Raw genomic sequence first — 12,310 nt, 5'->3', positions numbered from 1 at the left:
CCACTCTTTGCCTCAGTTAGAGGCTCTGGACAGCGTTAGGCCCAGTGGATCTTTGTGTCGCATCAACATGTTAAAGAGTTTCAGCACCCTCTTATGATCCAGGTGCTCCACTGAATAATGAATATACCCACCTTGTTGTGTTTAAACCTGTGATCACAAATATGAATCCTGGCGGAACCACAGAGCCTTTATCCTTCAAAGGCCCGTACAAGGTACACCGTGTGAGTTGGACAACAATACACATTTACGTTCTCAGCTAAGAAACTGCTTCAGCAATGAACGTGTGATTCATAGCTAGACTGTTATGTTTCCATTAAGCTTCAAGGTTCCTTTCGTAAAAGGAGACAGAAAGCACATGGTTAAAATTCCAAGCTACAAAAGGAGTCAAGAAAATGTATTTATTTATTTATTATTTTATTTTTATTTTGGAAAGTGCTAGACACAGTGGTACTTTCCAGTGCTTAAGTGCCTGTGAGGCTGATGACACTCATATTGTCAAGATCAGACAGCCTGGCACTTTACATGAGCTAATGCACAGGTACCTGACAACCTGAGGGCATTGCCATCATCAGCCTGGCAAAGCCCTAATGACAAGGCGGACCATCACTGATAGAGTCAGCCCAGGAGCTTTAGGTTTCAGCCCCAATGTGCCCAGGCCTGATTATCAGTGAGGCTTCACACCACACTTTCCTAAACCCGTCACAGAGTGGTGTTAGATCAGCAAGTTTACATACTGCACCCTGTGACAAGTTAAGACAGGTCAACTTCTCATTGTTTGACAATTAACATGGAGAGGATGGATGACATGATGTCCAAGGCGGATTGATTGGTGACAGGTGTCCATATGGTGATTGTCCGGCAAGTGTGCACTGGTTGGTCGAGACTGCTGAGTTTGAGGACTTTGGGTTGGGGTGTTGAAGTTGTTGTAGATAGTGGCGATCTTGCTGTAAAAGTTGTCTGAGAAGGTGTTACAGAGTTCTTGGGAAGGATGGATAGTGCTCTTTGTGGCTGTCAGACTGGAGTATTGTTTGACTATTTTCTAATAGTTCTTCAGTGCGGTTGGCTGCTGTGTCGATTCGGGCTGTAATGGCTGCTCTCTTGGCTTCCTTGATTTGCCTGTAGTAGTTGCTGAATATTCAGTTGTGGGTGGCTATGTTGGAAGGGTACCTGGTGGATTGCCATTGTTTCTCGAGTTGGTAACAGTTGCGCTTGGTGATTCTGAGCTCTGGGGTGTGCCAGATGGCTTGTCTTTAGGCTTTGTTGACTGTAGTTGGCTTCAGCGGGGCAACTGTGTTGATGAACACAGTGATCCAGGTGGAGAAGTTATGGATGGCCGGTTCTATGTTTGATTAGGCTATGGGTTTGGAAGTGCTGAGGGCCTGTGTCCACTGTGTTTCTGTTACCTTGACCCAGCTGCGGTGGGTAGGGGGTGTGGTACTTGCTAATGGTATGCTGTGCGCCAGAGATGGTGAGGTGGACGATGGTGTGATCGGACCACATGAGTTTTGTGACATGGTGGAGCTTCACTGGAGGTGAAGATGGGGTCAAGTGTTTGTCAGCTTTGTGCATAGGTTTGGTGACCAGTTGGGTGAGGCGATGCTGCTCATGTTTTCTAGCAGAGAGGTGGAGTTGGCATCATTGGGGTTGTCAATGTGGCTATTGAGGTCACCAAGTAGGATGCAGTGGTTGGAGTCGATGGCTAGGGTGGCAATAATGTTGGGGATGGCAGAATAATGATAATAATAATAATAATGATAATAATGATGTCGGTGGCAGAAGGCCGGCCGAGGTCCCAGGGGTCTGTACACATGGGTGCCTCTTACTGTTGTTGTTTTGTCATTAGTTTGTTGCTGGAAGTTGAGGTGCACCATGAGGGGTGTAGGGTTGCTTTCAGCGGCGATGCATCAGATGGTGTCCTTGAAGATGATGGCAGTGTCTCCACCGTGTTTGTTGGTATAATCTTGGTGTATTGTCTTGTAGCCGTTGGGTGCTGCAGTGGCTATGTTGGGGACTGAGGAGAGTTTGAGCCAGGTTTCGATGATGAAGGCCATCTGGGGGGCGAGGGAGGTAGAGGGATCAGGCATTGAGAAGGATGAAATGGAGCTGCTCAAGGTTGTTTGTGGTGTTCCGGGTGGATGCAGCACAGGATCCTGTGTGGGCTGGTGGCCCTGCGGTCCAGGAGAAGCGGCAGCATCAGCAGGTGAACAGTCCTTTGTTTGCTCGAGGGCAGGAGGGGCATCAGTTTTTGTTGCAGCATCCAGGGTCGAGGGCCAGGAGCTCCTCTGTGGTGTAGCAGTGGGTGGGGTGAGGGCCAGAGTTCCTGGCGCTGGATGTGGTCCAGGCATGAACGGGCATGGATGGGCTTGCCTTTGGCACACACAGCGGTGCGATCACGCTGTGTCCTCCATTAAATAGGTCCTGGGGGGATGGTGTGGTGCTGGGTGGCAGGAGGCAGGAAACAACAAGGAGCGGGAGGCGGAAAACAGCCAGGAAAGGGAGGTGGGCAGAAAAGGAGCAGCAGGGAAAAAAGGGAAGAAATAAGAGAAAAAGGCAAAAGGTGAACAGAAGTAAGAGAGCAAGTGAAAGATTATATAGAGCACGCAAATGCCGAGGCGTCTTTGTGCTAGTGACCTAACACTGGACTGACAAAAAGGAGACCTAGTTTATGCTAGGGGCTAAAAGCCATGTCTTCAGAGATTTTTACTAGAGTCAAAAAGCCATGTTTTCAGAAATTTCCTAAAAAAGGATCTATTCTATAAAGATCTCAATGAGAAGGGCATAGAGTTCCAGAGCTTGCAAGCTAGATAGGAGAAGCTTCTGCCACCCCAATTAGCCTTTTTATGTTGGGAACAATTACTAATTTAGCACCAGATGATCTTAGGGCATGTCCAGAGACATGTCATGAAAAGGTCTTCTGGAAGTAAAGAGGACCAGTTCTATTTAGTGCTTTGTGTGCAATACCCAAGGCCTTACATTTTACCCTTTTGCCAACTGGCAGCCAGTGCAGGTCTTGAGTGCTTTTTGTAATGGGGCTACATTTTGTAATTTTTAAGTGCTGAGGGGCCGCTGCCCTCCGCAGGGATTGTAGCTTTGCTTGCAAATGTTTGTAGATTCCCAGATAAAGAACATTAAGATCTATCTTAGATAGGACCAGGACAGCACTACAATTTTTTGTATATCAAGAGGAATAAATGGATAAACCGTTTTAAGCATTTTCAGTTGATAGAAACAAGAAGATGTAATATGATTAATCTGTTCAGAAAAACAGAGTTTATCATCAAACATGACCCTGAGATTTTTCACTATCCGAACTGGGGTTGGATGCGGACCTAGGTCAACGGGCCACCATGCATCATTCCAGAAGGAGATGTCTTTCCCAAAGAGTATCACCTCTATTTTATTTGTGTTTAACTTAAGGCAATTTTCTTTCACCCAGACTGTAATATTTTCCAGGCAGCTGTTAAATTCTTTGGCACAACATTAACATCAGATGTAACTATATTGCAGAGAAACTCAAGGGGGCAAAGTATATATTAAAAAGCGTTGGGAATAATTATGATCCTGAGGCACCTCACAAGTGAGCGAGAAAGAGTTAGAGGTGTACCTGTCAAACTCAAGAGTCTGTTCTCTGTCTGATTGGATGGACCTGACGATGGCCAGAGCTGCACCCCTGATCCCCACCTCCTGTTGCTGGTTAATGAGTATTAGAATGTTTACAGTGTCAAATGCGGCTGAGAGGTCCAGCAGGATGATTGCCGCTCTCCCTACCTTCCTTATCCATCTGCCTTCGAATCCCCTAGGGGTGATTACTAAGGCTGATTCTGCACAATGCTGCAGCCTGAAGCCATGCTGCGATGGGGCAAGAATGTTTTTTAGCCTCCATAAAGGCCTTCAGGTCTTCATTAATATATTTTTCTAGAATTTTAGCAGGGAATGGTAGGTGAGAAAAAGGCTGGTAGTTTTTAATTTCTGGAGGTTCTTGGAAAGCCTTTTATTAAAATATGACTCACCAAGGCCTTTTTCCATGCTACTGGAAAAAGTGCTTGAGTCAGCTCATTATTTAAAAGTTTGACAAGATGGACCGCTTTCATACTGGAGATTCTTGAAAAACATTTGGAGGGCACAGATCCATAGGAGAACCAGATTTAATAGTTTCCAACAAACTTTTTACTCTTTATACAGTGAATGGAGAAAACTATCCAGACCGTTTAATACTTCATATGAGTGTTCGTGCCGCTTTATCACAGAGGAGCGAGGGAGATCAACTAGGTGATTTCCCTTCCAATTGACAGCAAAAACCTTATAAATGCTGTTTACTTTCATTTGGAAAAACTCTGCAAGATGATTACAAAAATCTTGATCAGGAATAAAAAAGTTTGCTCTGGTCATAATTTGAAAGGGCAGTTACGGCTTTAAAAGGTTCACTTATTTTCTCCGTAAAATATTTGTTTTTTGCTGTAATAACCGCAGTTTTATATTCCTCAATGGCTAATTTATTGTTAATTATAGTTATTTTTCTCACCTGCAGTGTAGGGTGTCCTCCATCTCTCTTCTTGTACCCTACATTTTAACTTGAGTTATTTTAATTCAGGAGAATACTAAGGGGCAAATTGACTTTTCCTATAGCTTTTCTTTATTTTTTCTGGGGCTACCTTGGTGACTGCATAGTATAACCAGTTAAACAAACTGGAGGCCGCAATTTCAATATTGGTGTCCAACAGAGGGTTGTAACTTTTTAGAGCAGAATCTGATTCCACTTTATTAATTTTCCACCAAGGATTTATTGTGATGGACTTCCTAGCAATTCTAGAACAAGCTATATTAGCTAGGACAGTTAGTTTAAACAAAAATACACTGTGATCTGTCCATATCAAAGGAAGGGCTTAATCAAAACTAATTTCTGGATTGTTTGTAAAAATTCCATCAAGAGTACAGCTGGCCTTGTGGGTAGTGCCTTAGATTAAAATAATGAAGACAGTTGACCAAGTGCTCCGTTTTTTTTATTATTCTTAAGATCCAAGTGAAAATTTAAATTAACCAATGGAGACTCCATACAAGACTCCATAAAAGTCTGAACAGATCTAATGAAACTGTCTCTTGGGCCAGGCAGGCAATAAATTAAAGTGTCATTAAATATTGAATTGTTATGGAATTTAAAGGTAAATATCAAGGCTTCTCCCTCTAAATGTGAAATAGGGGTGAAAACTGTTTTAAATTAGTTGTGATAAATAATCGTATTCCCCCCAACTCCCCTGTCCCCCCTCACTCTGATTCGACCTGGCATCTTTTGGCATGTTTCCCCTGTCTTTTTACTTTCTGACCACCTGTTTTTATGATATGCTGGACTTCGTTTTTGCTGGTTTCTTGTCTCTACGTACTTTACCACTGCTGATCAGTGCTAAAGTGCCCTGGTGTAAATTATGATTATGATTGGTTATACATGATTGGCATATTTGATCTAGTAGTAAGTCCTAAGTATAGTGCACCATATGTGCCCAGGGCCTGTAAATCAAATACTACTAATGGGCCTGCAGCACTGGTTGTGCCGCTCACACAAGTAGCCTTCAAAATATGTCTTAGACCAGCCACTGCAGTGTCTGTATGCACAGTTTTTAACTGTCATGTCGACCTGGCAAATGCACCCACTTGCCAGGTCTACCCTTCCCTTTTATTGCATGTAAGTCACCCCTAAGGTAGTCCCAGAGATCCCCCTAGGCAGGGTCTAGTGTAATTATAAGTTAGGACATGTAGAGCTGTGTTTTCACATGTCCTTATAGTGAAATACTGTGCATTTCATTTTTCACCATTGAAAGGCTATCTCTTCCATAGGTTAACATGGGGTCTGTCTTGAAATACCTTTCAAGTGCATATTTCCAAGGGAAGGTGATAGGAAGTTGGAGTTTGGGAACTCTGAATTCACAATTTAAAAATACATCTTAGTGAAAATGTTTTTTAAATTGCGGGTTTGAAAACGCCACTTTTAGAAAGTGGATATTTTCTTGCTTAACCATTCTGTGCCTGGCTGTGGAATCCACGTCTGTGTAGCTGACACCTGAGGCCTCCTGCTTCCACTCTAGACAGTCCCACAAAAAGGAGCTTAGGTGTGCCTTGCATAACATGATGGGTCTTCCTGGGTTAGAGTGGTGGGAGGAGCTGACACTTGCACCTGAATAGGGCTGGACCTGTCCTGCAGAAAGAGGTCTCCCCTCCTGTAAAGCCTATGGGACAAAGCAGGAAAGAACTGGATCTTGTGAGGAGGAAGGACTGCCTTTGACGTTTGCCTACTTCAAAGGCCAGAACTAGTATAAGTAGTGGGGCCCTGACCCCAGAACTTTAGAACTCTTTTGGACTAAGGAACCTTTCAAGAACAAGAGCTGAAGAAGCTGTCACAAGGGTCTTCCACTTTGCTGGGTGCTTTTCTGTGTTGCCCTGCTGCTTGCTACTTCTGTCTTGGGCAGTGAAAGGACTGCACTGAGTTTTCTGCAACTTATTTCCTGAGTTTCTCCAAGGGCTTGAAGTGGAGCTTGCCTCCTGTTGGAAGTCTCAGGAACATCAAAGACGTGACTTCAAGTTCATCTGCCAACAGCACTGGTAACTGTGTGTTTTGTGCTGCAACAGAAGAAAAGCTACTACGATGCGCCAACGACGCCGCTGCCTGCACTGTGACCTGGCAGCACTGCACCCAGCATTGCCCCGCTTCACAGCCCAACCCTGGTCCCAGGACGCCGCCTGATGCTGTCACAGAGTCACTGCTTGCACTGTGACTTGTGGGCACGACAAGTCGCATTGCCTCACTTCACTCCACAGCCCTGGTATCACCGACACTGCCACTCCATGCCAACATCGCCGCCACGTCCTGCACCATGGCCTCTGGACACCGCAGCCCTCTCCCACCGACGTCAGTGACATTGAATCCAGTCTCGTCAACTGGCATCTCTGCTTACAATGCGACATGTGGGCACCACACGAAGCATTGTTCAGTTGCGCATCGCAACCTTGGGTCAACTGATGACAGTGCTTCAGCAATAACGATGCCGCCTCCTGCACTGTGACATGTAGACACCACGTCGCATCGCCCTGCTTCACACCAAAGCCCTGGTTTCACCATTGATGCCTGACGACCTCACTGAGCCACTGTCTGCACAGTGACCTGTGGGCACTGCACATCGCATCGTCCCAATTTGCATCGTAGCCCTGATGCCACCAACACCAACACCAGCGCTCCTGACTTCACCCTTACAGAGTTCGATCTGCAACGCATGTGACTCGAAGGACCCAATGTCTCCTGTACCGACGCTGGTGATGTCGCAACTTCAGATCTCATTGCAAGATCCACAACTCCCTGCATTTGCCAGGTACTGTTTGTGGGTCTTCCCGAATCCATAGCTGGCTCATGGCCTCGCAGTTGGCCTGAACTGTTGGATTTGTTGTTCAGGAAACCATGGGAGCCCCAGACGGAGCTATCAACTTCAAGGAACTATATTTTAAGCTGATTCTTAAAAAATTTGAATCTTTATTACTGTATGTTGGATTTTTGGTGTGTGTTCAATTTGTAGTGTTTTCACTGCATTACTATGTGTTATGTGCAATCACTTTCCACATTGCTTCTGAGATAAGCCTATCTGCTCGTGCCAAGGTACCAAGGGGATGGACAGGGGTTATTTCAGGTGTGTAATTCCCTTATTCTGACTAGAAGGAAAGGTCCCTACTTGGAAGAGGGCACAATCCACTGCCAACTAGAGACTCCTATTTCTAACATCCTCTGTCCCCTGTTTGCCCAATCTATCATCTCTGGACATCACATATCCTTCTGGGATAGCAATTTTCATGTCAGAGTGTGATGTACTATTGGTCCAGGTCTCCATAAGAAATACCATGTCCAGAGTATAGCAGTCCATAAATTCTGTGAATTCATATTTGTGCTTAACAAGGGACCTGCGTTTAAGAATATACAGGTGAGCGTCTCGCCTGTTTGTTCTGATAACTGTGGAAAGTAGGCAGGTGTTAAAGATATATTCCTTCTAAAATGCTTGGTTAAATTGGGGCGCAGGACATATTTACATACAGGACAGCAGAAATGATCAACATTTGTGCCACAACTCGGAATTGCATAGCAACATTACCTACCGAATGGGCCAGGAAGGGCAGTGGAGGGGTGAAAGGGAAAGAGGTTGATCAGATGCTGCAAGCGAGGTGTACGGGTGCGATAAATGGCAACTGGTCAGAAGACTTGTCACGTGGGAGCTAGCACTGGGACCTGCTCCTGCATTAACATCACAGTAAAGCTAGCAAGGCTCATTATCTGCAGATCTCGGCCCAACAGGGCAAAAGACCCAGCCTTAATACTTACAGCTGTATGTAATTTGCAGTATCAACAATACTTCATAGATCAATCTTTTCAGTCCCAATCTACTGAAGGTCTACAGTATGGCACTACATAGAATCAGACTGCTGCCTTCCTCATGAGAGGCTACAATCATCACAATACTTAAACCTTCCAAAGATCTGCGCTTACAAATCCCTCCATCCTTTGCACTACTTATTTAGTAGTATATTGTCATGTCCCAACCATTTCATGGCAATATCATCTAAATATTCAGCTATAAGTGGTTCATTGAATTGTGTCTGAGTAATGTATAAATTAGAATAGTACTCTGTGAATATGACCAATATTTCAGCGGAAATAAACTGAAGCACTCCCCTCTCATCTCTTAATCCTGAGATGACATTGTTTTTTGTGTGGTGGCATTGCACCACTTTGTAACCCTTTGCGCTACATTATGCCTGCGCCAGGAGTAATGTATTCAAAGGGGGCGTTCCCTCTCTAGAAGGCCTAAAAAATGGCGCAAAGAAGTCTTAGAGATAGGCATTAAAAGGAGGCACACCATTGTTTACAATGGGCCTCAATGGGCTTTGCAGGATTAGCGTCAATCCTGAAAAGCTCCAAACTAGCGTCCAAAATTTTGATGCTAGTTCCCTAACTACTGCCATGGTGTGCCATATCTCAGATATGGCGCACGCATGGTGGCATTAGGGGGTGCAAGAAAAGTGGCGATGCACAGGGTGCATCGCCACTTTTCTTAAATCAGGCCCACTGTTCCTTAAACCCTCTCTACCCCTCTACAAAGCGTGGAGATAAGCTGTCTACAAGTCCAAATGAGTTCAGTGGTAACTCTGCCTACCAAGTACACTCGCTCTTTGCACCAACCTTTATTGTTTGTTCAAGTACTATCTTGCCCTTTCTCTGGATACCCTACATTTGGTTGTCCTGCATACATTCTGGAAGGAGAGAATCCTGATTGGGCCAGTGTGAGCCCTTTGTGTTAGTGCATTTCTATACAGTTGAAAATGGGTTGAACTAGATTCTGCTTATTTCTTCTTCAAGGTTGGTCCCGCTGAGATCAGAAACTCTGGGGTCACCACGTCACGAGAATTCAAGAGACTGTCTCCACCTATCCCTAAACCAAGTGATAGGCTTGTGCTCCCATTTCTAGTAATTACATTTTCTGAATTCTGTAAGGCTGGACCTTTTCACGTGTTGGTTATTATCTGTGTAACTCAATCGCTACTGTATTGCTCATTGCCTTTGTTTTTGGTGTTCGCAATCAGTACGATTATTAGCAGGAAAGTTCTGTGAGCTGAATCAAAATAACTCACTTTCGATGCGGGGATTATCATTTCCTATTTTATGCATTTAATGCGTTGTTCACAATTACAAAACAATTACAAATATTACCTGTTTGCAAACATTGTTTGAGCCATTCCACTGTTACAGTAACTGCATCGGTATTGTGTTATTTGTTGCTTTCAAGGGTGAACTGTTGCTTTTAAATATTTAGATATCAAAACGTGTATAGTGCATATATCCAAGAGTCCTGGATAACTGGATACCCTACCTCCCTTCTTAAACCAATTACGCATTGTCCCTGCTGCTTGGAACCACAGCACGCTTACCTTTGATAAAGTTTTGCTGCCCAGCGCCTGCAAGGATCAGGGAAAAAACCTGAAACTGAGTAGATATGGTGCCCTTGTTTTTCCTAAGTTCAACTAGTGAAAACCTAATGAATTTAGGGCCATATGTACAGAATTCGGGGATTGTGAGTTCCTAAGTTCCTAATTGCGATTCTTTGTGAATCACAATTAAGAAATTGCAATTTCTAGAGTACAAGTTGGAAATAGCGAATTCTAATGGGGTTGCAAAGACCTACCTCGTGAATATTAATGGAGTAGGTCACAATTTGCCATCCGTTAGGAATTGCAGCCATCACAGGAATTGTGGACTGCTGGGGTCAGCAGACCACCAAGTCTGTGATTGATTTTAATAAGGCAATCTTTTCTTTCAAATGCAGCCAATTTTTCTTAAAGGAAAACGTGATGTGTTTCAAAAAAATAAAATAAAACTTTTAAGTTTCATTTTTAAAGAGAGTGTAGTGGTCCGTAGGACCACTGTCAGCTCTTAAAAATCATTTGCTTCAGCATTCACAAAGGGGGAAGGGTCCCTTGAGGACACCTTCCCATTTGAGAATGGTTACCATGTTTGGGTAGAAAAATGAATGTTTTGCAACTGCAATTCGGGAACATATTACTGAATTGCAGTTTGTGCTCTGTACATGAAAAAGCATTTTTATGGTCGGACTCGGCCCGATTCTGTGATTCAGGCCGTTCCGACTGCAAAAATGTTTTTGTATACATGGCCCTTAGGCCAGTGTGGTAACATACATCCCTGCTAGTTCCTCCAGGCTGTTCAATATGTTTAGAACGCCTTTCATATCACATGCTGCCAAGAGGTCAAAGAGGATGAAGGCAGCTACAATGCATTCATCAAGAAATTACATAACATATACTCTAACTCTTGACAATGTGGTCTCTGTCCCTCTTAAGGTTTATATTGCAGCTATGGAGCAGATTTGATACATCACCCTTGAAACTTTCATGTAAGGCTTTGGTTTTCTGATTCCAGTTGTCCTACTTACAGCTGTTGGACTACTTCACATGTTCTGATCTGGTTGGCAAGGGAGATCTCCAGCATCTTTCATGGTGTACCCTCGTATAATGAGGATGGGGAGAGCGTTTTGGGTGTATATGAAGTCAGGTTTGAGGCCCACTTTCGGCAGTGTGAAATGAATGGATTCTGGTAATGCTTATAGCGAAGTGTGAGTGTAAAGGTGACAATGAAGTGGGTGGGGTGGGCCAAGTGAGTTAAAATATCATCAGGTATCTATATTGTTGCTGACTGTCAAGCACAGAGTATTGTCAGCAATGTGGGTAGCAGGTACATAGATGCAAATGGAGCTCGTGTGCCTTGTTAGCCTGCTCGTGTTTGAAGAGGTGGACAAGTTTCGGTTTTGAATTTCCTAATTTGTAAACATTTTATGGTTTCCATTTCTAGAGAAAGAGAGGGAATGCAAATGACTAAAATCGTGAACCATCAAAGTATATCCTGTGACAAAAAATGTTGAATGTGATACATGTTAGTCATTCTCCAAGAAATAATTTCTCTGAAGTCCATTTTAATTTTTTGCTGTAAGAAATATGGGCCTGATTTAGATCTTGGCGGACGGGTTACTCTGTCACAATGGTGGCGACTTTCCCGTCTACCGAAATATAAATCTCTTTATGGCCTATGGGAATCATGTTTTGGTGGAGGGGATATCTGTCACTGTTGTGACAGAGTAACCCGTCCGCTGAGATCTACATGAGGTCCTGTGTTAAGGGGTAGAAAACCGCTTGCTTGCCTTCTTACTGAAACCATTCATACCCCTCACAAAATTAATTAACATTCTTTCTAGATGGAAGGCCCTTTTCTCATTAGAGTACATTTCACTGGTGTACTCAATGTATGTGATTGTATTTTGGACTCTGTGAAAACAGCTCGAATAACATGAGCATATCTCAAAGCCATTCTTCAGACTATTGGCATGTTCACCATTGCCCTTCTGTATGCAGACCCTTGTGCACACAGTGTAATTTTGGATGGTTTCCGACTTCCAGGAAAAATCTGCTGGTCACAAACAGCAACAAGCATTGGCAAAGCCAATAAGACATGCTTATGCAAGAGCTATTGGCTTTGCCAATGTGTTTTAGCCATGTTGTTCACCAGTGTGGCTGCTGAAGACTGCAGTGGCATAGAGTGAAGTGGTGAAGAGTGGAATAGAGTGGTGAAGAGTGGAGTGGAGTGCAGTGTTGTGAAGTGGAGTGGAGTGGAGGGACGAAGAGTGGTTGGGCTTAGAGTGCAGAATCATATAGTCGAGGAGCATAGAGTGGAACAGTGTCAGAATGGAGTGTCGTAGAGTGGAATGTAGTAGAGTCA

This window comes from Pleurodeles waltl, chromosome 7 (genome assembly GCF_031143425.1).
Source record: "Pleurodeles waltl isolate 20211129_DDA chromosome 7, aPleWal1.hap1.20221129, whole genome shotgun sequence".
NCBI classification, from domain to species: domain Eukaryota; kingdom Metazoa; phylum Chordata; class Amphibia; order Caudata; family Salamandridae; genus Pleurodeles; species Pleurodeles waltl.
Note: the sequence above shows the minus strand (reverse complement) of the source record.